At 47.5% G+C, this 27,858-nt stretch overlaps 1 protein-coding gene across 4 annotated transcripts in view; it reads left to right on the top strand.

The window, feature by feature from the left end:
* LOC119969388 (zinc finger protein OZF-like) overlaps positions 1-27,858 on the top strand; it is an 89,526-nt gene that overhangs the window by 37,563 nt on the left and 24,105 nt on the right. The window contains exon 1 of one of the 4 annotated variants that reach the window (XM_038802969.1): positions 11,045-11,292. The exons of 2 other annotated variants lie outside the window; for them this stretch is intronic. The gene's annotated coding sequence lies outside the window, so the exon portion shown is untranslated. Of the gene's footprint in view, positions 1-11,044; positions 11,293-11,383; positions 11,407-27,858 lie in introns of those variants that run through there. One more of the 4 variants, XM_038803017.1, reaches the window with a different exon arrangement.

Consider the following 27,858-nt stretch of genomic DNA (forward strand, 5'->3'; position numbering starts at 1 on the left):
GGTTGAAAGGTTATTGGGGATAGGCAGGAGGTTACAATCGGATTGGCCACTTTCTTATTGAATGGAGGACAAGACTCGGACTGCCGAATGCTCGCAGGTAGAAATATAATTTCTGCTTAAGCCTATCAAACACTTTTATAATTGAATAATACTAACAATAAATCTTTTTTTAATATAAATTTAGAGTACCCAATTTTTTTCCAATTAAGGGGCAATTTAGTGTGGCCAATTCACCTTCCCTGCACATCGTGCAGAGTGAGAGCCACGCAGACATTGGGAGAATGTGCAACCTCAACATGGACGGGTACCCAGGGCCAGGATCGAACCCAGATCCTCGGCACCGTGAGGCAGCAATGCTAACCACTGCACCACTGTGCCAACCCTCTAATAATAAATCTAATAATAAATACAAGACCGTTTTCAGGTTCTCCTCTTTACTAGAGAAAAGCCAGTCTGTTTAATTGTTCCTTTTATGTGTAACCTTTCAGTTCTGGTATCATTCTAGTAAATCTTTTTTGCACCTTTTCTAGTGCCTCTAAATCCTTTTTATAATATGGCAGCAGAATTGTGCACAGTATTCCATGTGGTCTAATCAAGTTCCAATATAAGTTTATACAACATCTCTGCTTTTTAATTCTATTGCTCCAAAAATAAACTCTAATGCTTTGTTTGCTTCTTTTATGGCCTTATTAACCCACATTTTTCCTTTGAATAATTTGTGTATCTATACCTGACTGGAAAGACTTTTTTAAATGTAGTTTATTGGAGGTATTTCCAAATATGTAGAGAGACATAAACACTCAAAGAGCCATAACAAATGAACCGTGATGTAATAACATGTATAATAATATAAAATGTATCCCCCCCCCCCCCCCCCCCCGCTGATGTTTGATTACGTCATGAAGAAGACAGCTTCCAGCAGTGCTAACCACTGTGCCACCATGCTTCCCCTAAATAGGATGAATAGGCTGTACGTATAGTTGTTAAAATCACTGATGACACAAATATGGGTAGGAGTGCAAATTGTGAAAGGGACATGAGGAGCCTGCAAAGGCATATAGATCAGTGGGAAAAACATTGGCAGATGGGGTATGATGTGGGAAAATGTGAACTTGTCCACTTTGGTAGGAAGAATAGAAATGCAGCATTTTATTTAAATGGAGATCGATTGCAGAACTCTGAGGTACAAGTGGATCTGGGTGTCCTGGTTAGTGAATCACAAAAAGTTAGAATGCAGGCAAATTAAATGGTGTTGTTTATTGCAAAGGGAATGGAATACAAAAGTAGGGAATTTTTAATGCAGTTGTACAGGGTCTTGTTTAAACCACATCTGGAGTAAGCTTTGGTCTCCTTATTTAGGAAAGGATATAATTGCATGAGAAGTAGTTCAGTGAGGTTCATTCGGCTGATTCTGGGCTATAGGGGTTCTCTTATGAGGGAAGGAAAGGAAAGGCTGGGCTTGTATCCATTGGAGTTTAGAAGAGGCGATCTATTTGAAACATAAGATTCTATGGGGATTTGGCAGTGTGGATGCTGAAAGGATAGTTCCCCTGAAATAACTAAGGGACACAGTTTAAAAATAAGGGAATTCCCATTTAAGACAGGGAGGAGAAGAATGTTTTTCTCTCAGTGGGTCATTAGTCTTTGCAATTCTCATAGTCCTAAATATTAAAATTCCTGGTCTTCAAGCCAAATCGATTCAGTTCACATAATATCAAGAAACAGCAAAAGGTACAGATGTAGCAAAGATTATGAGCCCAGGTTGAACACTTGGTCCCATCTACACTGCTCCTGTTGAAGCACCATCACCAACAAGACCAACTTATCTCTGCATGTCTATTTCATACAACATCAGTTTCCGGTTGACCAACCTCCATGAAGGAATTGCTCGTTGAGCTTTGATTCTGGACTTTGGAACCTATATGAAACAATATTTATTTTCTCTGTGGTCTCTGTACTGTAAATCTTTCTTTTCTCTACTTGTCTCTTTGCTATCTGAATATGAGGAATATGTTACAAACCGCACTCTGTGTTTTGAGTGGGTGCAATTAACCTAACCCTTTGAGTTCATCCTATCTTGAGTTTGCTGTAAAGTTATTAATAGAAAATCAGATTGGACCAAAACCGAGGGATTAGGAAACATGCCACCACTTATAAAGAAAGAAACAAATCAAAACACCTCTCTCTTTATGGACAGATGGGGAGAAGAGAAATCAGTGCTGTTTAAATTAACCTCCGTTCATAATACTTCCCAATACTTTAAAAGTTACAGAGCTAACCAGAGAGCACTAGGCAATGGTGGAGGGCTGTTGGAGACCAGGGCTACTATGCTCAGCCAAGGCTAAAGACACTGATTCAAAACAGCTGAATGAAAATCCAATAGCCCATAACACCACCTCTCGGGAGGTGGAAATTCTGTTTCCTCCTACGGTCAGAAAAAATACCCGCCCGCCGCCAAGGTCCAATAAAACCTTTGTATTTTGGTCTACTTGGAGAATGGGTGGTGCTGGTTCATCAACAACGCTGGTTACTGGAGAGTTACAGGACACACAACAAGGTGCGGGAGAACTTTGTTCAGGCAAAATAGCCATAACTGACCCAATAATTTAATTTCAATGTAAAACCTAAGAACAACTTTGCAGATTTACATCGATTATTAGCTTTTTAACACATTATCTGAACACTGAAAGTGATTGACTTTTCAGAAATTCCGGTTACCTTTCTAAACCACAGTGTGTGTTTAACCCGTATACGATGGACAAACGATCACACAAGTTGTTCAGTACAATAATTGTTTATTAATGCACATAAAGTTGAATACTTAATCAATCACAAGTTCATGCACATTGGACTATAAACTAATACACTTAAAACGATCTTAACTTAACTTCCAGGTGACTGGCAAGTACGGAGCAGATATGTCCTTATCTGGGATCTGGTAGTCTGGCAGTGCTGGAGTTCCTGTAGCTGGTCGTCTGTGTCCTCTGTTGTGGTCCCTCTGTGGATAGAGTGGATAGTCCTCTTTTTGGCTGGTGATGGATTCACCATTGTTGTTGGCTGCCAAAGCTGTAGTCTGGAAGGCTGCAGTTGAGAGAGAACTTCTGAGGTAGTGTAGCACCTTTTTATCCTGTTTGGATTTTCATGCCTTTTTGTGGGCGGTCGTGGTCAATCAATTGATCAGGGCTCCATCACCCTGATCGATCAAGCCCAATCAGGGGCTGCCACATCGATTTTGGGGTGGACACTCAGTGGCCATGCCTGGAAGTGTCGGGGGCAGGGGCTTGGGTGCCACTGTGTCTGGTAAACAATGTGATTGACAGGATGGTTCTATTGGTAGTTCCTTGAGGAGCAGTGCTCCGAAAGCTAGTGTTTGAAACAAACATGTTGGACTTTAACCTGGTGTTGTAAGATTTCTTACTGTGCTCACCCCGGTCCAACGCCGGCATCTCCGCATCACCTTTTCTTAATATACCTTCCCACAAAAAGCCGCAGTTCCGATGTTCAACATGATCTGCAACAAAACTGAATATTCACTCCAACAATTCAATTCAGCCATTGATGATTGGACAAATGGGAAATTGGGAGCTGTGTTGATTGCTTCTGTAAATATTATAAACCCTGCATCCTTTTGGGGGAACCAGTCTGTTCCGACTTTAGCAGCAGAGTAATATATTGAATTGTGGTCCTATGTTTTTGAGCCAGCATGTTATCAGGCTTACCAAAGGTGTAATGCCACTGGAGATTTGTTAACATTTATATCCTGGTTAGTTGTAGCAAGAGCTACAGAAGAAATGAGTGGGTTAAGAAGCCTCGGTTGAAGTGGATTCAATTTCTTATTAGCTGGCAAATGAAGCAGCAAAGTGACGGGCCTCATAAGAGCAAAGGAGGCAGTGAGTCTCTGGTTGTTTATTACATATGACAAACCTGCAGATTTGAAACAGAAAAGACCAGATCAGAAACACATGAACGTCCGTCAATATCTCCGAAGTGGAAAGAGTTGTTAGCCCATCATCAAATATACAATGTCAGTGAATGTTTTGATGTAATGTCTATTCTTGCTCCACTTGAAACAAGATCAGAGCAACTGAAATAATGTTTGCAACTACTTTCAGCCAGGATAATGTGAATATGATTAATCTAATAAGTTATAACAAATCGCGCTCGCTGGTCCCATCAGGGGGGGCGAAGGCGCTGGCTGGGCTAATGGTGGAAATGGGAGGGGTGGATCCTTGGAGGTTCCTGCACCCAAGGGAATGGGAGTAATCGTTTTTCTCAGCAGTCCATAAGGTACACTCGCGGATCGACTTTTTTGTGGTGGGGAAGGCTTTGTTGGCTGGGGTTAAGGGTCGGAATACTCGGCAATTGCAGTGTCAGTGTCAGATCACGGTCCGCATAAGAGGAAGGAACTACAGGCGAGTTTTGACCGACTGTCCACCAGGAAGGCAGTGCACCAACTGAGATGAGCGAGAGGTGCAGTTTATGAACATGGAGATTAGCAGGTCAGTTCCAGACGGAAGCAGCGGTAAGGGAAATTCTCCAGGTGAGGGATAGGGCAGGGAAGTTGGTGGTTGCCCCGGAGCTGATTAACAAGGTTTTTGAGGAGTTTTATGAGAGATTCTACAGGTCAGAGCCACCTGGGGGAGACCGTGAGATGCTGGCATTTCTAGATGGGTTGGAGTACCCGAGGCTAGGGGAGGGGGGACTTGGCTACATTAGAAGGAGCAATAGTGGAGCAGGAGATAAAGGATGCGATTGGGAGGATGCAGTCGGGGAAGGTGGCAGGGCCGGATGGGTTTCCGGTGGAATATTATACAGAATTCAAGGATAAGCTGGCACCCCTGATGGTGGGGATGTTTGAAGAGGCGATAGGGAAGGGGGTGTTGCCACAAACCTTGGAGCAGGCATCGATTTCGCTGTTGCTAAAAAAAGATAAGGATCCAATGGAGTGTGGGTCGTATAGGCCCATATCACTTCTGTATGTGGACGCAAAAGTATTGGCGAAGGTACTGGCGGGTAGGCTGGAGGAGTGTCTCCCGAAGGTGATAGGTGAGGATCAGACGGGATTCGTGAGAGGGAGGCAGCTTTTTCGAACATTAGGAGGGTTTTGATCGTCGTTATGGCACCGGCGGAAGGGAAGGAAACAGAGGTGGTTGTGGCATTGGACACCGAGAAGGCGTATGACCGGGTAGAATGGGGATACTTGATGGCAGTTCTGGAGCGGTTTGGGATTGGACCAAGATTTGTGAACTGGGTAAAGCTATTATATCAGGAGCCGAAGGCGAGTGTCCGCAACAAACAACATCAGCTCGAGATACTTTTCGCTCTACCGTGGGAAAAGGCAGGGATGTCCCATGTCCCCCCTCCTGTTTGCACTTGCGATTGAGCCGTTGGCCATCGCATTAAGAAGTTCGGGAGCATGGAAAGGAATAGTGAGGGGGGGATAGAGCATAGGGTGTCCTTATATGCCGACGACTTGCTGCTGTATGTGTCGGAACCGAGTGTGTCGATAGGAGGAATATTGGAGCTACTGCGAGTATTCGGGTCTTTCTAGGGGTACAAGCTGAACCTGGACAAGAATGAGTATTTTGTGGTGTCTTGGCTGGGGGTGGGGGCAGGGGTGGGGGGGGGGCTGCCATTCCGTAGGGCAGGGACTCACTTTAGGTATCTGGGGGTGCAGGTTGCCCGGGAGTGGGGGAGGCTTCGCAGGTACAACATCTCTAGTTTGGTGGGGAGAGTGAAAGCCGATCTGGGAAGGTGGGATGGTCTCCCTCTGTCACTGGCGGGTCGGGTACAGGCGGTTAAAATGAATATGTTGCCGCGATTTCTGTTTATTTTTCAATGCCTACCGATTTTCCTGCCAAAGGCTTTTTTCAGGATTACCTCGTTCATATGTAAGAAGTCTTACAGCACCAGGTTAAAGTCCAACAGGTTTGTTTCAAACACGAGCTTTCGGAGCACTGCTCCTTCCTCAGGTGAATGGAGAGGTATGTTCCAGAAACATTTATATAGACAAAGTCAGACACCTCTTTAACCTGTGATTATCCCTCTCCCTGGATCTGTAATGATTTGATTACCTGCAAATGCTCGCATTCCAAGCATTGTTGGGGCTGGTTTAGCTCACAAGGCTAAATCGCTGGCTTTTAAAGCAGACCAAGCAGGCCAGCAGCATGGTTCGATTCCCGTACCAGCCTCCCCGGACAGGCGCTGGAATGTGGCGACTAAGGGCTTTTCACAGTAACTTCATTGAAGCCTACTCGTGACAATAAGCGATTTTCATTTTTTTTTTGTCCAGCATCTCTGACTTTGTCTGTATGAATGTTTCTGGAACATAACTCTCCATTCACCTGAGGAAGGAGCTGCGCTCCGAAAGCTTGTGTTTGAAACAAACCTGTTGGACTTTAACCTGGTGTTGTAAGACTTCTTACTGTGCTCACCCCAGTCCAAAGCCGGCATCTCCACATCCTCGTTCATATGGGGAGGGAACGTGGCCAGAGTGAGAAAGGGGTCAGAGGGGTTGATTCCCAGTGGGTCAGAATGGAGGAGAGTTTGAGCAGGGGGACGGGACTGAAAGCACTAGCAACAGCGCCGCTCCCGATAGCTCTGGGGAAATACTCAGTGAGTCCGGGCAGCACGGTAGCATTGTGGATAGCACAATCGCTTCACAGCTCCAGGGTCCCAGGTTCGATTCCGGCTTGGGTCACTGTCTGTGCGGAGTCTGCACATCCTCCCCGTGTGTGCGTCGGTTTCCTCCGGGTGCTCCAGTTTCCTCCCACAGTCCAAAGATGTGCGGGTTAGGTGGATTGGCCATGATAAATTGCCCTTAGTGTCCAAAATTGCCCTTACTGTTGGGTGGGTTACTGAGTTGTGGGGATGGGGTGGAGGTGTTGACCTTGGAAAGGGGGTGGGGTGCTCTTTCCAAGAGCCGGTGCAGACTCGATGGGCCGAATGGCCTCCTTCTGCACTGTAAATTCTATGTAATAGCTTCATTGAAAATCTGGAGGCAGTTTCGCCAACACTTCGGGTTGGGGGCAGGGTCAAGAGCAGGGCCGGCTCAAGGCACCGGCAACTCGGGCAGTCGCCCGGGGCGCCATGTGCTAGGGGGTGCCAGAGACTCGGGTCCCGCGCATGCGCAGTTGGGCCCCTCTTGGCCCCCCCCCCCCCCCCCTCTCGCCCCCCCCCCCCCCCCCCCCCCCCGCCCCCCCAAGGGCGCTGAAGTTCAGCTTGCCCGGGGCGCCAGCAACCCTAGGGCCGGCGCTGGTCAAGGGAAATGCCGATTCAGGGGTACCACAGATTTGAGCCAGGGAGGTGGGATGGAAGTTTTCGGAAATGGGAAGAGAAGGGGATTAAAAGATTTGTTTAGGGGTCGGTTTGTAGGATTGAGGAAGCTGGAAGCGAAGTGTGGGCTGGAGCAGCGGGAAATGTTTAGATACATGCAGGTTCGAGATTTTGCCAGGAAGGAGATACATAGCTTCCCGGAGGAACCGGCCTCCACATTGCTGGAGGAGGTGCTGTCGACAAGGGGACTGGAGAAGGGGGTAATGTCAGCGGTGTATGGAGCTATGTTGGGAGAGGATAAGGCAACAGTGGAAGGGATCAAAGCAAAGTGGGAGGAAGAGTTGGGAGAGGTTATAGAGGAGGGGGTCTGATGTGAGGTGCTCCGGAGAGTAAATGCCTCCACCTCATGTGCGAGGTTGGGGCTGATACAGCTGAAGGTGGTATACAGAGCTCACCTCACGAGGGTGAGGATGAGCCGATTCTTTGAAGGAGGTGAAGATGTGTGTGAGCGTTGCGGGGTTTTGGGGGGGGGGCGCTAATCACGTTCATATGTTTTGGTCCTGTCCTGTGCACGTGAAATTGGACCCGGGTCCCCGGGAGACCATATTCGGGGTGTCGGATCAGCCAGGGTTGGAAACGTGTGCGGAGGCAAATATTGTAGCCTTCGCCTCGTTGATCGCCCGAAGGCGGATCCTGGTGGGATGGAGAGCAGCCTCCCCTGTGCCCTGGCGTGGCGAGGGGACCTGTTGGAATTCTTGACTCTTGAGAAGGTTAAGTTTGAACTGAGGGGAAGGACGGAGGGGTTCTACAAGTCATGGGCATTATTCATTTCGCACTTTCAAGAACTGAATAACATCGAACATTCGTTGGGGGGGATGGGGGGGAGGGTTGGTGGGGGCGGGGGGCTGTGTGTATTAAGGGTGACTATGGGTAATCCCTGATTCCTTTTTGTCATTTGTTTATGTAAACATGCGAGCTGATGTTTGGGGGTTGGTGGGAGGATGGGATCATTGTTATTGTTATGGGGATTGACATATTTGTTACTGATTATTGTTTATTGTTGGTGGGTGTAAATTCGGGAGAAAATGTGAAAAAGGAGAATAAAAATATTTTTTAAAAAAGTTATAACAAACAAATAAATAAGTTATCACAAATAAATTATGAAAATAGAAACGATTGCTCTAATAGCTCCCAAAGTACATGAATCACTTTGAAGTGACATTTATGTCGGTAAATGACACAAAGTATGTGCAACAAGTTGGCACACAGATTTAATGTAAACTCAGCATTAATTTCCAGATTGCTTCCACAAAAACGTTGACATAATCAAATATTTTTGGGACATGTCTGATGGAAGCCAATGTGGAAAATTCTCATTGTAGGATTTAACAGGTTGCTGCTTAAACAGAGCAAAATTAGCCATGATGTGTGAAAGATCTGAATGACTAGAATAATCACTCAACACCCAGGTCCGTTCCAATAGTTAAAGGCTTTAGTATTTTACAATGGTGGGGAGCAGTCCTCTGGACTAAACCATGCGCTTCTCTGCCGAACAATGGAAATCATACCTTCATTGCCTTCATCGGACAGGGTATTGAGTACAAGAGTTGGCAGGTCATGTTACAGTTGTATAGGACTTTGGTTAGGCCACATTTGGAATACTGCGTGCAGTTCTGGTCGCCACATTACCAGAAGGATGTGGATGCTTTGGAGAGGGTGCAGAGGAGGTTCACCAGAATGTTGCCTGGTATGGAGGGTGCTAGCTATGCAGAAAGGTTGAGTAGATTAGGATTGTTTTCATTGGAAAGACGGAGGTTGAGGGGGGACCTGATTGAGTTCTACAAAATTATGAGAGGTATGGACAGGGTGGATAGCAACAAGCTTTTCCTAAGAGTGGGGGTGTCAGTTACAAGGGGTCACGATTTCCAGGTGAGAGGGGGAAAGTTTAAGGGAGATGTGCGTGGAAAGTTTTTTACGCAGAGGGTGGTGGGTGCCCGGAACGCTTTACCAGCGGAGGTGGTAGAGGCGGGCACGATAGCATCATTTAAGAGGCATCTAGACAGGTATATGAACGGGCGGGAACAGAGGGAAGTAGACCTTGGAAAATAGGAGACAGGTTTAGATAAAGGATCTGGATCGGCGCAGGCTGGGAGGGCCAAAGGGCCTGTTCCTGTGCTGTAATTTTCTTTGTTCTTTGTTCTTATATATTCTGGTTTAGCTCACTCAGCTAAATCGCTGGCTTTTAAAGCAGACCAAGCAGGCCAGCAGCACGGTTCGATTCCCGTACCAGCCTCCCCTGACAGGTGCTGGAACGTGGCGACTGGGGGCTTTTCACAGTAACTTCATTGAAGCCTACTCGTGACAATAAGCGATTTTCATTTCATTCAGCCCATCCCGGATGGTTATAATCCAATCGATGCGCTTCTTGATTACATACACATCCAACCAAGGTAATAATTAGGTTTCTTGTGGCTATGTGATCAGCTCATGGTCAGTCTTTGACCATCTCATGATAGTTGCAAATCATCTTATCATCAATCCTTGGGTTCTTACAATGGATCTCTTTGCTCAGGACTTCCTTCTTTTAATCATATGACTGATATTTCTTTGTTGCACGCTGCAGCGGGCGGCCCCCTGATACGGAACCTTGCTGAGTTAGCATAACCGTCTGCAAAGAATTTGGTCAACCCCAGAATGCCTTCAGTTAGTAATATGTACATATATATATATGTACATGTAGCTGCCTCGACCGCGACTGACCCCAATAATGTATCTACTGGATATTTGAACATTTTGAAATGTTGTATACTTCTGAATAATTGTAATTACGCCGTCACTTCTAATGAGACACTTCTGAAATGTACATTTATTGATCTTGCTTACGGCCTGTACTTCTTGCAAGTGACATACAGACATCATGTAACGCCTCTTCTCATCACATTGTGTACACGCCCTGGGATATTCAACTACATTAATGGAACTGTATAAATTCAAGTTGTTGTTTATTTAAGACCCCCCCCCCCCCCCCCACCGTCTGTTTAGACCGTTTATATGGTCTTACAATGCTAATTTAACAAAGAAAATATATATATTTTAAAAAGTTTTTTATGTGTTCTGTCTTTTTTATTTTTTGTTGTTTTTTTCGTGAATTGATACCCTGTGCATTTCTCTACACGTACAGGAGTTTTTTGTAAATTTAGAGTACCCAATTATTTTTTCCAATTAAGGGACAGTTTAGCGTGGTCAATCCATCTATCCTGCACATCTTTTGGTTTGTGGGGGTGAAACCCACGCAGACACTGGGAGAACGTGCAAACTCCACACGGACAGTGACCCAGGGCCGGGATTTGAACCCGGGTCCTCAGCTCCGTAGGCAGCAATGCTAACCACTGTGCCACCCTGCACGTACAGGAGTTAAGCCAGCATCCGCCACTGACACTGGCGTGATGCTGGGTGTGACAACCAAGCAAAAGAACATAAGGTAACTGATGGATAAAAAAGAGGGGAGTGCCCCAAAACGAGTGGAACGCAGCCCAAAAAGAACGAAGAAGGAAACAAAAACTTATCAAAAAACCCGTCAAATTAAAGTGCGAAAATCTGGGTCGATAAGGCAGTCCCACTGAGCACGGAAAGCCTCGCGTGTGCCCGTAGACACCGCATGCTCCCGCTCCAGGGACACCCAGCTGCGAACGATGGGCAGTCAGGCTGGACGGCACACCCCCCCACCCACTGTTTGGAACATACATACAACATACAATATAGTGTTCACTCATTCACAGCGCACCACCATCGGATATCTGCTAATATTGACCATTTAAAAAAATATATATAAAAAAGATATATATTTAAAAATGCAGATCGATTATCCAGAATTCAGTGCTCGCCAAAAGGTAGCCTTGTGGAGGGGCGAGCGCGCAGGCGATGATGTAATTGTGGTTCAGCGGCCTGGTCAGTGGGATGGTGTGGAGTTCGCACGGCAACGCTCTCAGCCCGGCCTCCCTCTGCCGCCTGCAGCAGGTAAGCAAAGGCAAGGCCGCCATTACAAAGGCATCGGGAATCGGCGCAGGGCCGAGGCTGCTTAACACGGCTGTTGCCAACGATGGGACGCTGTCCACGGCTGCAGCCACTGTTGTAAGTGGGACGCACAGGACGGGGAGAAGGCGAAGCAGAGGGTCAGGCAGGAACTGTGGAGGGAAACCGTTATTTTACAACTTTTGACCCGAGACATCAAGTCGGTGTTTCTCTCTCTCTCCACAAATGCTGCCTCACTGGCCGAGTATTTACGGCACTTTTCGATTTTTGTTTTTATTTCGCATTTCAAGCAACCGCAGCATTTTGCTTTTGTGTCGGGAAAAAAATATCCGATGGCTGGAGGTGTTCCGCCATCTTCCGTTAGGAAGGTCTGATCTCTTCAATGGCACGGCGCATGCGCTCTGCTCTTTAACCCCCAGGTTTTGACATCTTTCTACCTAGTTCCAGTGACCCAGGGAGAAAACCAACTGGTTTCAAAGACTGGAGTTATTTTATGGTGCCATTTCCCCAACCCTACCACACTAAATCTGAGCATGTTATTTGTTCTCGGGTGAATGAACATGTTAGAGAATGGATGTCTTGATCAATTTCCTATTCCTCAAGAGAATGGCCCCATTACATGGAGTGGCAATGTCGGGCGCATTACCACTCTGGATGAACCCTCATTGGAATTCCAAAGCCCCTGTATCTCCCAACCTTCCCGCCGGCTTGGTGAGACATGAGCAGCAAATTAGAGTAACTGGGGTGCAGAGAAGAAATACGTTCCCCCCCCCCCCCCCCCTTAAAGTTTTTTAAAGTGACAGTGTAAAAGGAGAAGGCAAGTGGTGGTTCAGACATCGGGTTGGAGACCGAGTGAGATGTCGGATGGAGCAAGCGAGGGTGTGTTCTTGGTTGGGATGCTGTGGTGGTTCCACTGGAGGCTCTGGGTGTGCAGGTTGGTCTGGAGTTCATAGTGTTTTTCCCCTCCTAACTCTTTCAGAGTAACTGTCAGGATAAAACTGGCAGAACCATCCGAAGTTAGCAATTTTAACTTGCTGTGTTGGATGATTCCCAGCCCAGTGCAATTGTCCAGGAGAAATTATCCCCTCTGGATAATTACTGGGTAAATGGGTAGCACGGTAGCACAGTGATTAGCACTGTTTCTTCACAGCGCGAGGGTCCCATTTCCGGCTTGGGTCACTGTCTGAGTGGGTTTCCTCCTACAAGTCCTGAAAGAGGTGCTTGTTAGGTGAATTGGACATTCCGAATTCTCTCTCTGTGTACCTGAACAGGTGCCGTAGTGTGGCGACTAGGTGATTTTTCACAGTAAATTCATTGCAGTGTTAAAATAAGCCTACTTATGACAATAATAAAGATGACTGAATGTGGGAATTTCATAGAGGGCATCATTGGGGTACTCCAAATATGATGCTGGTGAACCAGGAAGTTATGGACCAATTGAACTCAAATTGTCACTTGATAGTATAGAATTTGAACATTGCTGAAAATGAAGGCATGTTGCTGAAGCTTTTCACCTTGCACTCATCAGGACAAATGCAAGAATGCCAAATTTCAAACTATCATCATTTATGGCATGAAAGAAAAGGGTAGCATGGTGGTTAGCATAAATGCTTCACAGCTCCAGGGTCCCAGGTTCGATTCCTGGCTGGGTCACTGTCTGTGTGGAGTCTGCACGTCCTCCCCCTGTGTGCGTGGGTTTCCTCTGGGTGCTCCGGTTTCCTCCCACAGTCCAAAGATGTGCTGGTTAGGTGGATTGGCCATGCTAAATTGCCCGTAGTGTCCTAATAAAAGTAAGGTTAAGGGGGGGTTGTTGGGTTACGCGTATAGGGTGGATACGTGGGTTTGAGTAGGGTGATCATGGCTCGGCACAACATTGAGGGCCGAAGGGCCTGTTCTGTGCTGTACTGTTCTATGTTCTATGTTCTAAAAGTGAGGCATCTCAAATATTTCAGCAACAGATTTAGCAAGTCATTTCATGCTGCTACTATGCAGTGACGACATGAGTGATATTTTCTATGAATGTGATACCACCATTAGTCCAAAAAGGCATTCTGCCTACTACACAATTGAGCGACATTGTGTATGAATTTCAGTGCCATTGTGATTTGTGGTACTTTGGCTGTATGTTCCAATAATTGGCTGATCAAATCCAGCAGCATATTCCTTTGGTTGTTCGTAATAGGCAGGATACAAACTGCTCAACCAGCCTGCTCTTAAAAAAACGTGAAACCAAACGTCTACTGTTTAATTTGATTCTGTGATTGGACAACATTTACTGAACAATCCTGAGTGTGCTGATAGCTATGCTAGCAACCAGCTAAAGATAATCACCAAGCTTGTAATGTGGATAATTTCTGCTTGCTTGAAACAACATACATTCACGCACAGGGACCTGTTCTTTATAAACAAAAGGAATGCATTCAAGTCTTATCTGGGATTTTGGAGTCGATAGCTTCCTTTGCTTTCTCCATGGCAACACCTCAACCACTCTCAGTTGATTTGCCCACCAGTCAGCAGGCACCCTTTTCTCCTCTTGTGTAAATTGTTGAATGTTTAAAGTTGGCTGCTTTAATCCTGATGAGTGAAAGATGAAAGTCTTTGGTAACATGTCCCCCTCTTCAGCAAAACATAGAGTCTGATCACGTATTGCTTTTCATGGAAACTATTCATACGACAATTAGCAATGTAAACAAGTATACCTCAATTATGAACAAGCTTGGTGTCACTTGCTTTGTATGGAACTAGAGAATTCCATACAAGATTGAGGTGATCAGCCAGTCAATCTCTTTATATTCTTTTGTATTTAATTAATCAAATATTCTTTTTGTGCTTTCACTCCCAGCTCCATCCAAATCTACATATTTTTTTTAAGTACCACCTCATCCAAATAACTAATAACTTCAGTTTTAAGAAGAACGGGTCTCCCAAGCCTGTCAATGGCAAATGCCTGGATTAGAGTTAATAATGATTGTGTATCCACTCTTTACCAGCTAAAACTCTTCTTTTTCTCTAATGCTTTTTACCGACTAAACATTGTTAACAGAAACTGACTTAAACCTAAAGTTAATATTAAGGTATTCCTGTTTGCTTCTCAACATCACGAGCCGGGTAAGAAAAGAGTGGGTTGAGTGATGTGTATATTATTGGGGGGGAGGAGAAGGTCTTGGATTACCATAAAACAGCATGAATAACCATGGTTTTTAAAACCTTTTTCTGCTGTTTGGCAATTGTTTTCTATTCCAGGAAGGAAGGTTTTAAATTAATATTGCACCTTTCATAACATACGTAATATCCAAATGTTACAACACTCTGGGTGAATGCACGGTCAGTTCCAGCCCCACAGACCAACGTAAGTGAATTAACCAATAATTTGTGTATTTTCCTGAGATCTTTGATCCTTGACTGCTCCAATGAGTTACTCATCTAATTATTCCCAAAGCCCTGTCCCACTCTCCACCCAGACACACACAAGACAGACACACGATGGAGAGGGTAGAAGGGGTTTAAAAAAAACAGGGATTAAGTGGTATGAGAGATTTGAGGATCCTCGCTGCTGGGGTTGGGGTCTTCTTAGGTGACAATCTCTTCAGAATACGAGGTGTTGAACTGCCTGTTAGTTTGGATCTTCAAGCTGGGCCACTTAGGCTGGTTTCTCAAGCTGTGGGATCTCCTCCAGGGACACGCTTCAACTTGTGTTGAGCTGAGCCTGACCATCGGAAGATGCACTTCAGGTCTGCTCAGTTTCTGATGCGGTCAGCTTTAGCAGGCTTACAGCTTGTCTCAGTTAAACAGAATATCAGAGTTGCAGTTTTTGCGAGGCCTTTTGAGTGGTCAGGTAACTTTAATGGGAGAAGAGTCAGCAAGTTCCCTCTCCCCAGTTCTATCTTCAGGCTTTGAATGCTCACTAACTGCTCTGTTTAACTGAAGAGAGTTCCGGCTAAGATTTGAAAGAAAAGTTCACCCTCTTGGGAGAGATTCAAAAGGGTTCTGTTCAGCTCTGCAGCTCCAAACAAAACCCTGATTTGGAGAAATAGTCTCACAGAGAACGCCTATCAGCTCAGCTGAGGAGAAAACACAGCCTCCAACTGGGGTTTTTCAGAGAGAATTCTACCCCCTTCAGGGAGAGAAAACTCAATGCCTTCAGCTCTGTCCTGAAACAAAACAAACTTGAGAGTCAACCTGCCTGTCTAGAAACGTCTGAAGGGTTCCACCAATCGCAGACAACAGCAGGGGATTGTCCCGGAATGCTAGGAGAGCCAATTGACTACTGGCTAAGCCTGGTAAAATGGGTCATCACTGATGTCAGAGCACATCCTGCTATTTGTTTTTTTAAATCAAAGGGGTAGACCCCAGCAATGCCCAGGTGCAGAAAGTATAACAGCCAAAAGAACAGGTATTGAAAGGAAATGAGTCCAATGAGATTCGGATGAGGGTTCCTTACACAAAATATGTTACAACACTGCAAAGCATTCCATTGTCTGTTACACAACCAATTTTCAAATCCTGACAAACAACAACGATCAGTTAATCTGCTTTTGATGTTTGTGGATAATTATTTGCCAGAACTCATTACAAACCTCCTTGAATAATACTCTGGGGTCTTTTACATAAATGCCACAAGGCAAACTGGTCATGATCTCGTGAATCAGTTTCCACGCTCCAGGGAAACATCTTCGTAGGGTCAGAGGGTGTAAAGTGATTATTTTCCATAGGGATTCACTGGTACTTAGCCAACCTTCAGATTAAATTCCATCCCCGTCCGTGGCATTCTGTATTTTCAGTATTATATGGGTTAAGGTTCCAGCCCATAAGTCACTCCCAGGTATCTTATTGAATACAATAACATTCACTTGCATGGATGTACAATTGACCACCATACCAGATAATGGATTCACACATCATAGTCCCTTCAAATGCTCAGCATACATAATGTACAGTGGATTGTCACAATTGAATGCATTCATACTAAAGACAACTATTCAAATCCAAAGAGAAAATGCTGGAAAATCTCAGCAGTTCTGGCAGCATCTGTAGGGGGAGAGAAAAGAGCGAATGTTTTGAGTCCCGATAACCCTTTGTCAAAGCCCAAAGGTTATTCAAATGATCTTTCTTTGGATGTGATTGCTATATATGCTATAATTGGACGTATATGCATTTAAAACTGCAGCGTATCTCACTGACTGAATTTGAGACCTGACTTTGAAAGATGTAAGCACCTTCTATTCTGGCAGTAAATTCTTACTGGGTTGGATAAAAGAGTTTCACAAAAAATATGTATGAATGGAGAGCTTATTAGTTCTTGGATTAAAAGAAACGGTGTTTCAGAGTTGCTCATTTCATTGCATTTATATTCAGCCAAGCGAGCTAAGTCATCAAGGTAATGATGCAAATCATTTGGACCAGTCACTGCTGGGAAATGAATGCATGTTGGAAAACATCCTGAAATGCTAAACAGTAATATAAGGAATTTTAAATAAATGGTTTCTCAAATTCTAATTGATTACAGTTCTGCATGCAATGGTGGCAGGTAACTGTTCATATTTTATAATTGCATTAGTCAACCTGCTGAATAAAAACGCAAAACATTTAGTTGACACTGTAGTTTGAAAAATCTGATTGTATTTGCTAGCTATATTTCATGTGCGGCACTGTGTTCTTGTCACTCATGGCTCATTCCCATGTTCTGGCTGCTTTCTTGCTCTTTATTCTCCGTGCATTTGTTTTTTTTTAAAGACAATTCTATTGAGATATTTTTGGCATATAAAACAATGACATTGTATAGTACTGGACAAAAGGAAAAGCAAGTAACGCATAGTACAAACCACAACTCCGTTCTCGCAAGGACCTGCCTAAACCACCCCCTACTCTATACTACCCTAGCGCCCCCTCCCCCTGCTGACGATTAATTCTCCGCGAAGAAGTCAATGAATGGCTGCCACCTTTGGGCGAACCCCGATAGTGAACCTCTCAAGGCGAACTTAACCTTTTCTAGACAGAGAAAGCTCGCCATGTCCGATAGCCATGCTTCGGTCTTCGGGGGCTTTGAGTCACTGCATTCCAATAGTATTCGTCGCCGGGCTACCAGGGAAGCAAAGGCCAAGACGTTGGCCTCCTTCTCCTGGACTCCCAGGACCTTCCGACACCCCAAAGATTGCCACCTCAGGATTCATTACCACCCCAGTTTCCAAAACCCAGGACATGATGTCCACGAATCCCTGCCAGTACCCCCAAGTCTAGGGCACGACCAGAACATGTGCACGTGACTAGCCGGCCCACCGGCGCATCTGGCACACTTGTCCTCCAGCCCGAAGAATTTACTCATCCGGGCCACCATCATGTGGGCCCGGTGCACGACCTTAAGCTGGATCAGACTGAGACTGGTGCATGTTGCGGTCGTGTTTACCGTACCCAGAGCTTCTGCCCAAATACCGTCCCCCCCCACCCGAGCTCCTCCTCCCACTTAAGCTTCAGGTCGTCAGTCTGTGTATCCTCTGCTCCCATTAGCTCTTTGTATATATCTGAGACTCTACCCTCACCTACCTCTCCCCTAGAAACTACCCTGTCCTGCCTCCCCTTGGTGGGAGGCGTGGGAAGGACGGCACCAGTCTGCGCACAAAATCCCGCATCTGAAAGTCACTCTCTCCCGCCAACCCAGACTTCTCCTCCAATGCCCTCATGCTCGGAAAGCTCCCTTCCAGGAACAGATCACCCGCCCTCCGCCATAGTCGATACCCACCATCCATGTTCCCCGGTGCAAATCGGTGATTGCCGCAGATTGGGGTCCACACCGATGCTCTCACTTCCCCTATATGCCTCCTCCACTGGCCCCAGATCCGCAGAGCTGCCACCACTATAGGGCTGGTGGAGTACCACGCCAGTGAGAGCGGCAGGGGTGCCTAACCAGGGCTGCCAAACTGGTGCCCCTGCACGAAACAGCCTCCACCCGGTCCCAAACCGACCCTGTGCCCACCAACCATTTCCTTATCATCGCTATGTTGACTGCCCAGGAGTCTCGGGAGAATCGTCATCTTAACAGTCTGCACCCTCCCTGCTAGTGACAGTGGGAGTGCATCCCAACTCCGAACCTCCTCCCTCACTTGTTCCACCAGTTGGGACAGGTTGAGCTTGTGCAACTGCCCCAGTCCCATGCCATCTGTATCCCCAAGTATCGAAAGCTTTCTCCTACCAGCCTGAATGGCAACCCCTTCAGCCTACTCTCCTACCTCCTCGCCTGAATTACGAACAGCTCGCTCTTAGCCATGTTCAATTAATATCCTGAAAACCGGCCAAATTCCCTCAGGATTTCCCTGATACTGTCCATCCCCGCCATTGGTTCTGACACATATAACAGCAGGTCATCCCAGACCAGCCCTTCCCAGTCCATTGAGGCTCTCAGAGCAATTCCCAGTGGCTCTATGGCCAGCGCAAACAGTATTGGGGAGAGAGGGCAACCCTGTCTTGTCCTGCGGTATAGTCTGAAGTAATCTGATGTCGTCCTGTTGCTCCTTACACTAGCCTCTGGGGCCTCGTAAAACAGCGTAACCCAGTCAATGAACCCCTCCCCGAACCCAAACATTCCCAGCACCTCCCACAGATAGTCCCACCCGACCCAGTCAAAACCTTTTCTGCATCCACAGCGGCCACTATCTCCGCTTCCCTGCTCTCCGGGGACATCACAATCACATTAAACAGCCTTCTTAGATTGGCTGCCAGTTACGTACCCTTTACGAACCCAGTTTGGTCCTTACATATAGAATTTACAGTGCAGAAGGAGGCCATTCGGCCCATCGAGTCTGCACCGGATCCTGAAAAGAGCAGCCCACCCAAGGTTAACACCTCCACCCTATCCCCATAACCCAGTAACCCCACCCAACACTAAGGGCAATTTTGGACACTAAGGGCAATTTATCATGGCCAATCCACCTAACCTGCATGTCTTTGGACTGTGGGAGGAAACCGGAGCACCCGGAGGAAACCCACGCACACACAGGGAGGATGTGCAGACTCCGCACAGACAGTGACCCAAGCCGGAATCGAACCTGGGACCCTGGAGCTGTGAAGCAATTGTGCTATCCACAATGCTACCGTGCTGCCCCCGCAATTACGTCTGGTACACAGTCCTCAATTCTAGTCGCCAAGATCTTGGCCAGTAACTTCGCATCTGCGTTGATCAAGGAGATCGGCCTGTAAGACCCACAAGCCTCCGGGTCTTTATCCTGTTTCAGAATAAGCGAAATAGTGGCCTCGGGGTTAGAATCCCTCTGTCTCTCGCCTGACCGGCACCAGCCCCACTATCTTGGCAAATGTTTTGTAAAACTCCATCAGATACCCATCCGGCCCCGGGGCTTTACCCGACTGCATGACCTTCAGGCCCCCCAATACTTCTTTGATCCTAACCAGGGCCCCCAGTCCGTCTATCAACCCCCTACCCACTCTTGGGAAGGTCAGTCCATCCAAAAATCTCCTAATCCCCTCTGGTCCCCCGGGGGGTTCCGAAGTGTACAGCTTACTATAAAGGTCCCTAAACACCTTGTTCAACCCTGCCGCGTCCCCCACCAAATTTCCCTCCCTAGCCACTTCTCTCTTCCTTAGTTGTGCTGGCCTTCCCTCCATGCTCATATATCGCTCCTTTTGCCTTTCTAAGCTGCTCTACAGCCTTGCCTGTGGTCAGCGCCCCAAACTCGGCCTGCAGCCTCTGTCATTTCCTGAGTAACTCTGGCCTCGAGAACTCCTGTCCGTCCATAGAATTTCCTGAACCAGTCGGTCCGTTTCTGCCCTATGTGTCCTGTCCCTATGATCCCGGATTGAGATCAGCTCCCCTCTCGCCACCGCCTTCAGTGCCTCCCAGAGCACCGCTGCTGAGACTTCCCCCGTGTCATTAACCTGCAGGTAATCCTGCATGCATTTCCTAAGTCTCTCACACACCGCATCGTCCGCAAGCAATCCAACTTCTAACCTCCATTGTGGGCGCTGGAAGCTATCCTTACAAATCCGTAGGTCCACCCAGTGCGGAGCATGGTCCGATATGGTAATTGCCAAATATTCTGCCCCCACCATCCCGGCCAGCAAGTCCCTACTCATGACAAAGAAATCAATTCGGGAATACACCTTATGGACGTGGGAGTAATATGAAAACTCTTTCGCCGACGGCCGGCTAAATCTCCACTGATCAGCTCCCCCCATTTGCTCCATGAACCCTCTCAGTTCCTTTGCCATCGCTGGGAACCTGCCCGTTTTTGAAGATAACCGATCTAGGCTCGGGTCCAGGACTGTGTTAAAGCCCCCACCCATAATCTGTTTGCGTGAGTCCAAGTCAGGGATCTTCCCTAGCATCCTCCTGATAAAATCCATATCGTCCCAATTAGGGGCATACACACTGACCAAGATGACTCTCACCCCTTCGAGCTCCCCCTTAACCATAACAAATCTGCCGCCCCCATCCTCAACTGTACCCTCCGCCTCAAATTGAACCCTTTTATTAATCGGGATCGCAACCCCCCCCCCCCGCCCCCAGTCTTAATGTTGAACCCCGAATGAAAGACCTGACTAACCCAGCCCCTCCTAAGCCTAACCTGGTCTCACACTTTCAGGTGCGTCTCCTGCAGTATGACTACATCCACCATCACAACCCGCAAATGCGCGAACACACGCGCACTTTTCACTGGCCCGTTTAGCCCTCTAACATTCCAGGTGATCAGACTGGTTGGGGGTCACTTTGCGCCCCCGCCCCCTTGCCGATCAGCCATCCCCTTTCCTTGGCCAGCCCTCCAGCCATGTGTCACACTTCCTCTGGCCCGTCTCCTGGCCGTCTCCACCCATGACTTCTCCACTGTTGCCATCCTCGTCAGCAGATCAACTTCCCCCCCCCCCCCCCCCCCCCGAGAAACAGCATCCTACCACCTGACCCCTACTCTAGTCTAACTGAATGGGCTCTCCCCACCCCACCCCCAACCTGGCTTCCGTTGACTAGCCCACCCAGCTAGCCTGGTGGCTCCCAGCTTTGGCGCTAGCGCGTCTCTCACCTCTTGTTCCCTGGCTCCCCTCCCCCGGCCCATCCATACCTCTTCCCCAAACCAGCCCTGCTTAAGCACACACTTTATACAAATCAAAGACATCCACAACAATAGTGCAATTTAAATCAAACAGATAGAGATAAGAGGTACCAGGCACTCTCAGCCCTTCCCCTCCACACACAGAAGAAGATTGCAAAAAATTCCCCCGAAACCCCCATCATAACCACACCTTTTTAACTATTTTATTTTTTTATTCTTCCCCTACCAAACAAGAAGCCCAAAAAGGAAACATTCAGGGAAACCATGAAAAAGAACAAGAAAAACACATCGTAACAAAATACATCAACCTAGAAAGGTCGACAAAATGATAAAAAATTCATTCTATGATTCTAAAACAAGACATTGAGTCCATAATTCTGACAACAGAATGAGAGAGTTAGAATTAACAGCGTAATAAAATACAATAAAAAGATATCTGCATTCCATCAGGGCTGGATTCTTTGGAGTTCTTTGGAGCTGCATATTTAATGTCTTGGTCAATGATAGAAGAGCCCAAAGTATTGAGAGAAAGTACACCATACAAAAGAATGGTCAGGGTGCCAGTTCATTCTGATAGTAAGAGGTGAGTTGGCACAAAGGGTTGGAGTCAAAAAATACCAGGGGCGTGATTCTCCGCCCCCCACGCTGGGTGGGAGAATAGCGGGAGGGCCTCCTGACATTTTTCACGCCCTCCCACTATTCTCCCCCTCCCCCACGCCACGCTAAGCAGCCGGCCCTTCACACCCGTTTCACCACGGCAGCAAACACACCTGCTCGCTGCCGTCGTGAAACGGGAACCAAACTGCCCGTTTGGGGTATCTAGAGGCCCGATTGGCACGGGAGCACCACGACTGCTCGGGAGGGGACAGGCCCGCGATCGGTGCCCACCGATCGTCGGGCCAGAGTCCAAAACAGATGCACTCTTTCCTCTCCGCCGCCCGGCAAGATCAAGCCGCCACGTCTTGCCGGGCGGCTGAGGAGAAAGACGCCAACTGCGCATGCGCGGGTTGTCGTTGTCCAACCTGCGCATGCGCGGCTGACGTCATCGGCCGCGTCAGCCGCCGTGACGCCTGACGTGCGGCCTTGACGACCGTCGTCAAGGCCGTGACGCACGGGGCTGTGCTCCTAGCCCCGCGGAGAATCTCGCCCCATGTCTGCTAATGCCAAAAGAGAAAATGTTGAAAAATCTCAGCAGGTCTGGCAGCATCTGTAAGGAGAGAAAAGGGCTAACGTTTCGAGTCTGATTACTCTTTTTGTCAAAGTTTGCTGATGCCATGTAGTGGCAATTGAATAAAGATCGTATGTGACATGCAAAGGAAGCTTGGTCACTGGCTGGGTTTATAGATGTTACAGGTAACAAGTTCTGGAGGTGTTATCCACATTGGCATTCATGGAGGTTTTGTCTGCCATTGAATTACTCTTGCTGAGCAGACTCTGGAAAGAAAGTATGCTGTACCTTTTTACATGTGTAGGTGGACCTTGTTCATTCTCACAACTCCGTATCTAGGATTTAAATTAAGCTGACAGGAAGCAAGGTTGGCCATATAAGTACTTTAGGACTAAATGTTAATGCCTTTTAATGCCTTGACAATAATGAACCCAGGTTATGGTTTCCACCCCGCGATCGATGATCTGGCGATGAAGTGATTTGGTGCCTCTTTGATCAGTTCTGTCCAGACTGAAGAGGTATGCAGGTCCGAGGGTGGGGGGCGCGGTGGGGAAGAGGACATGTGTTTGTCTTGTAGAGGAGAGGCTGAGACATCAAAGTAGTCTGTGAGTGAGGAGCTGATTGGCAAGCCGCAGTGAAAGCATCCTCCCAAAACGCTCAGATTGGTTTGCTTGCCGATGGTTGCTGGAAGACAGGGCCCCACCCCCTCTCATCTCTGCCTACAACACTATACAGTGCATGCATGTCATGTGATCCTTCACGCGGTCATGCATTGAGGCGCCTGTTCATGTATGTAAAAGCATTGGATTTGCATTTTCCATTTGTGTTTTAGATTTGTACAATAAAGGTGTCAAACTGTGCAGTATAATTCCCCCCCATCCCCCATATCGATCTTTGGCTCACCCCCCACTTTTCTTCCGTGAACTAGCCTGCCCAGCTAGGCCTGGCAGCTTCCGCCCATGATGCCACGCACCCTACACCCCCACTGATTCCCCTTCCCTTGCACTTAGTGCAAACAGTCAAAACAAAGGCTAGAAATAAAAACAAACAATCCCTCCCAACTCCGAACACAGAGACCCACCCCTCATCCCTTAACAAAGCACTGTGTCATTCCTTTTTAAAAACAATTTCCAATTAAGGGACAATTTAACATGGCCAATCCACCGACCCTGTACACCTTTGGGTTGTGGGAGTGAAACCCACACAGACACTGGGAGAATGTGTAAACTCCACATGGACAGTGACCCGGGGTTCTATTATCATTCCTGTCACACACTCCTCACAGGTACTCTGCACTCCCAATACATTACCCTAATTCATAGTATTCTTCTGATCTTCCACCCTCTCAGGCTTGACTCCCTATTAGATAAGCTGACAGCTTCTCTCTTTTCCAATAAAGAGCTTATCTATGCACTCAGGACTGGCTCATTATGAGAAGCAACCCAAATGCCCCATCCTACTCTCGCATTAATCTTCTTGCCCAGTATGCCAAACGTGCCATCTCCTTCCTGTCCAATTCATCCCTTCCACTGCTAAGCCAGTGAACTAGGCCAGTAAGTCGGCTCTCACTGTCCTTCAAGCATCTCCCTCCTGAATACAGGAGACTTGGGAGCAGGAGTCGGCCATTCAGCCTGTCGAGTTAGCTCTGCCATTCGATGCTGATCATATTGTGGCCTCCACTCCAATTTCCTGTTTGCCCCAGCCCTCGATTCCCTTCTCAATAAATGTTTATCTAACTCAGCCTTGAATATATTCAATGACCCAGCCTTCACTGCTACCTAGGGAAGAGAATCTCACTGATGGACAACCATCTGAGAGAAACTATTTCTCCACATCTCAGTCTTAAATGGATGACTCCTAATTTCTAAACCGTGCCCCCAATTTCTAGACGACCCCCCGCCCCACCCACCACCACCACAAGGGGAAACAGCATCTCAGTGTCCATCTTGTCATCTCGGTAAAACCACCACCCATTCTTCTAAACTCCCAATGAGTACAGACTGAACATAGGATAATCCTTCTCTGAACGGCTTCTTGTGCAGTTATATCCTTCCCTAGGTAGGAGGCCAAAACTTTACACTGACTCCAGAGGTGGTCTCTCTGAGACCCTTGACAACTGTAGCAGCACTTGCTTTATTCGCCTTGCAATAAATTGCAGCATTCCATTTGCCTTCCGAATCACAAGTTGTACCTACACACTAACCTTTTGTGATAAGTGTACCAGGACACCCACATCCCTCTATACCTCCGGATTTTGCTACTTATTTTTATTTAAATAATGTTTATTGGTGTCACAGGTATGTTTACATTAACACTGCAGTGAAGTTACTGTGAAAAGCCCCTAGTCGCCACACTCCGGCACCTGTTCGGGTACACAGAGGGAGAATTCAGAATGTCCAACTCGCCTTACAAGCACGTCTTTCGGGACTCGGAGGAAACCCGTGCGAACACATGGAGAATATGCAGACTCCGCACAGACAGTGATCAAGCCGGGAATAAAACTGGGGTCCCTGGCACTGTGAAGCAACAGTGCTAACCACTGTGTTGCCATGCTGAATGCTTTGCTAGTCTTCCTGCCAAAGTGGAAACATTTACATTTTTCCCCATTATACTCATCTGCCCACTCACTTAATCCATCTAAATCCCTTTGCAGATTCTTGACGACTTACTTTCTGACCGATCTTTGTGTCATCAGCAAATTTAATTACCATACATTCAGTCCCTTCATTCAAGCCATTAATTTAGACTGTAAATCTGTATCACAAGTATACAGACCCCAGTACTGATCCCTATGGCAATCCATTAATTACAACTTGTCAACCTAAAAATTAGGCATTTATCCCTACTCTGCTTCCTGTTAGCTATCCAATCCTCTATCCATTCTAATATGTTATAGCCTACATCAGGAACTCGTAATTTGCAAAATAAGCTTTGATGTGGCATCTTTATTGAATGCTTTTTGGAAATTCAAGTATACCACATCTACAGGTTCCCCTTTATTCATCTGCTTGTTCCCTTATGAACAAAGTCTTTATAATTCGTAAATTATTGAGACTTCCGGTGGTGGCCATGGAGAGTAGTCACACATTTGGTGGCTCCCACTGAGTGTATCAGTCATTCCCCACCCAAATGGTGTTGTACTTGAGGGCAAAAGATGTATAAGTGCCCAGAGAAGGTAATACTCGTTTATTGATCCATACACTAACCTCCCCAGAGGAGAAGTGTCATGAGAAAGAACAAGCAGTTGGAGCAGGAAAGCTTTCGTGGTGTGAGGGAGCGGCGGCTGTCATGTTTATGGCAAGTATGCTGGAGAGCCTGGTGAGGGAGGGGGCCTTGGCCGGCCCCCTCAAGGTGGATCAGGCACACGGGCGCTGAAGAGAATGCAGCAGGTAGAGGAGCTGCCAAGGGCGATGGTGGTGAGACTGCACCGGTTCTTGGATAAAGAGAAGATCTGGAGGTGGGTGAGGCAGACGAAGAAATGCACCTGGGAGGGGAGTGAGCTGTGAATTTATCAGGACCTGGGTGCAGAGCTGGCTAAGCAGAAGACTGGGTACAACCGGATAAAGGCGGCCCTCTTCAAGAAGGAGGTGAAGTTTTGTATCCTGCCCACTTGTGGGTGACATATCAAAAACAGGAGTTTTATTTGGATTCGCCAGAGGAAGCAATGGATTTTATGAGACCATGGATTGGGAGGGGTGCGAGGACATTGAACTTTGGGAGGAGTTTTGTGTAAATTGTGGGGCACATTGGGTGTGTAAATTGCGGTAGGTTTTGATGGGGGGAGTGGCGATGCTGAGTGCCTTTTGTATCTCTTTGTCTGTTAGTTGGGAGGATGGAGGGAGCAGGTGGACTGAAAGGGTGTGGGGAAGTCGGAGGCCTTAGGGGGGCGCCTCCATGCCTGCCAGGCGGGCTTGTCAACAGGAGTTAAGTGGGGGGTTGTCAGGATGAAGGCGGGAAGGGGTGCTTGGGTTGATTTTCAGTTTGGTTTGGGGGGGTGGTTGCTGACATGGGTGTGGTTGGTGTGGTGCAGTTGCGAAAGGAGAGATGAAGGCAGCAGACATCTGCAGGCGGGCCTGGAGGGGCATCTGACACCGGCCGGACGTACCTTAAAAAGGGATATGGCTGATGGCGTGGAGTCCCCCGATCAGGCTGGTCACGTGGAACATGCGAGGATTTAATGGGCTGGTTAAACAGCCGCGTGCTTTCAGGCATCTGAGGAGCCTGAAGGCAGACATTGTGTTTTTTGTAATATAGAAATTTAGAGTACCCAATTGCTGTGGACGGTGTGTTCGTGCAGGAGACGCACCAGGAGTTGGGGGATCAGATGAGGCTGGGGAAGGGATGGGTGGTACAGGTGTTCTACTCTAGGTTAGACATGAAGATGAGAGGGGTGGTGGTGTCGGCGGTGGCGAGAGAATTGAGGGAGTTCATGAGAGAGTTGAGGGGGTTCATGAAGCACCTGGGGGATGAAGCGGTGGACTCTTGGAAGTTTGGGAGGTCGAGGGTGAAGGAGTTTTCAAACTTCTCCCATGTGCACCGGGTGTATTCCCGGATCAGCTTTTTTTGTTATGGACAAGCATAAAAGCAGCGGACTGGGTCGGTGCGATGGGTTGCAGAAACGTGCTGAGAATTCACCTGAGGTGATTCTGTCGCTGCCTGTTGACTCCAGGCCTGCATATCGGGTGGCACAGTGGTTGGCGCTGCTGCCTCACAGCGCTAGGGACCCGGGTTCGATTCCGGCCTCTAGTGACTGTCTGTGTGGTGTTTCTATGTTCTCCCCGTGTCTGTGGTTTCCTCGCACAGTCCAAAGATGTGCTGGTTAGGTGGATTGGCCATGTTAAATTGCCCATTAGTGTCCAAAGGTTACGGGGTTAGGGCAGAGGAAGTGGCCATGGTAGGGTGCTCTTTCAGCAGGTCAGTACTGACGCGATGGGCCAAATGGCCTCCTGCACTGTAGGGATTCTATGATTCCAAGATGGGGTTGGCTGATTCGGAGTACCCGTGTGATTGTGGTTTCCGACCATGGATACTGAGTGGATTTGTGGGTGATGCAGAGGGAGGACCAACGGCCACAGTGGAGGTTGGATGTGGCGCTGCTGGTGGATGAGGGGATCTGTGAGCGGGTGAGGGCTGCTGTCGAGTACGTCGGAGGTCACAGACACCATGCTGTGGCAGGCACTTAAAGTAGTTAGGGGGCAATTTATTTCTTTTCGGGCTCATACGGAGTGCGTAGAGCGTGAGGAGAGGACGAGGCTGGTAGAGGAGGTTCACGAGAGTAGTGTTGGAGATGGGGTTGTTAAAGGAGAAGCAGAGGCTCCAGGTGGAGTTTGG

This window comes from Scyliorhinus canicula, chromosome 1 (assembly GCF_902713615.1).
Source record: "Scyliorhinus canicula chromosome 1, sScyCan1.1, whole genome shotgun sequence".
NCBI lineage: Eukaryota > Metazoa > Chordata > Chondrichthyes > Carcharhiniformes > Scyliorhinidae > Scyliorhinus > Scyliorhinus canicula.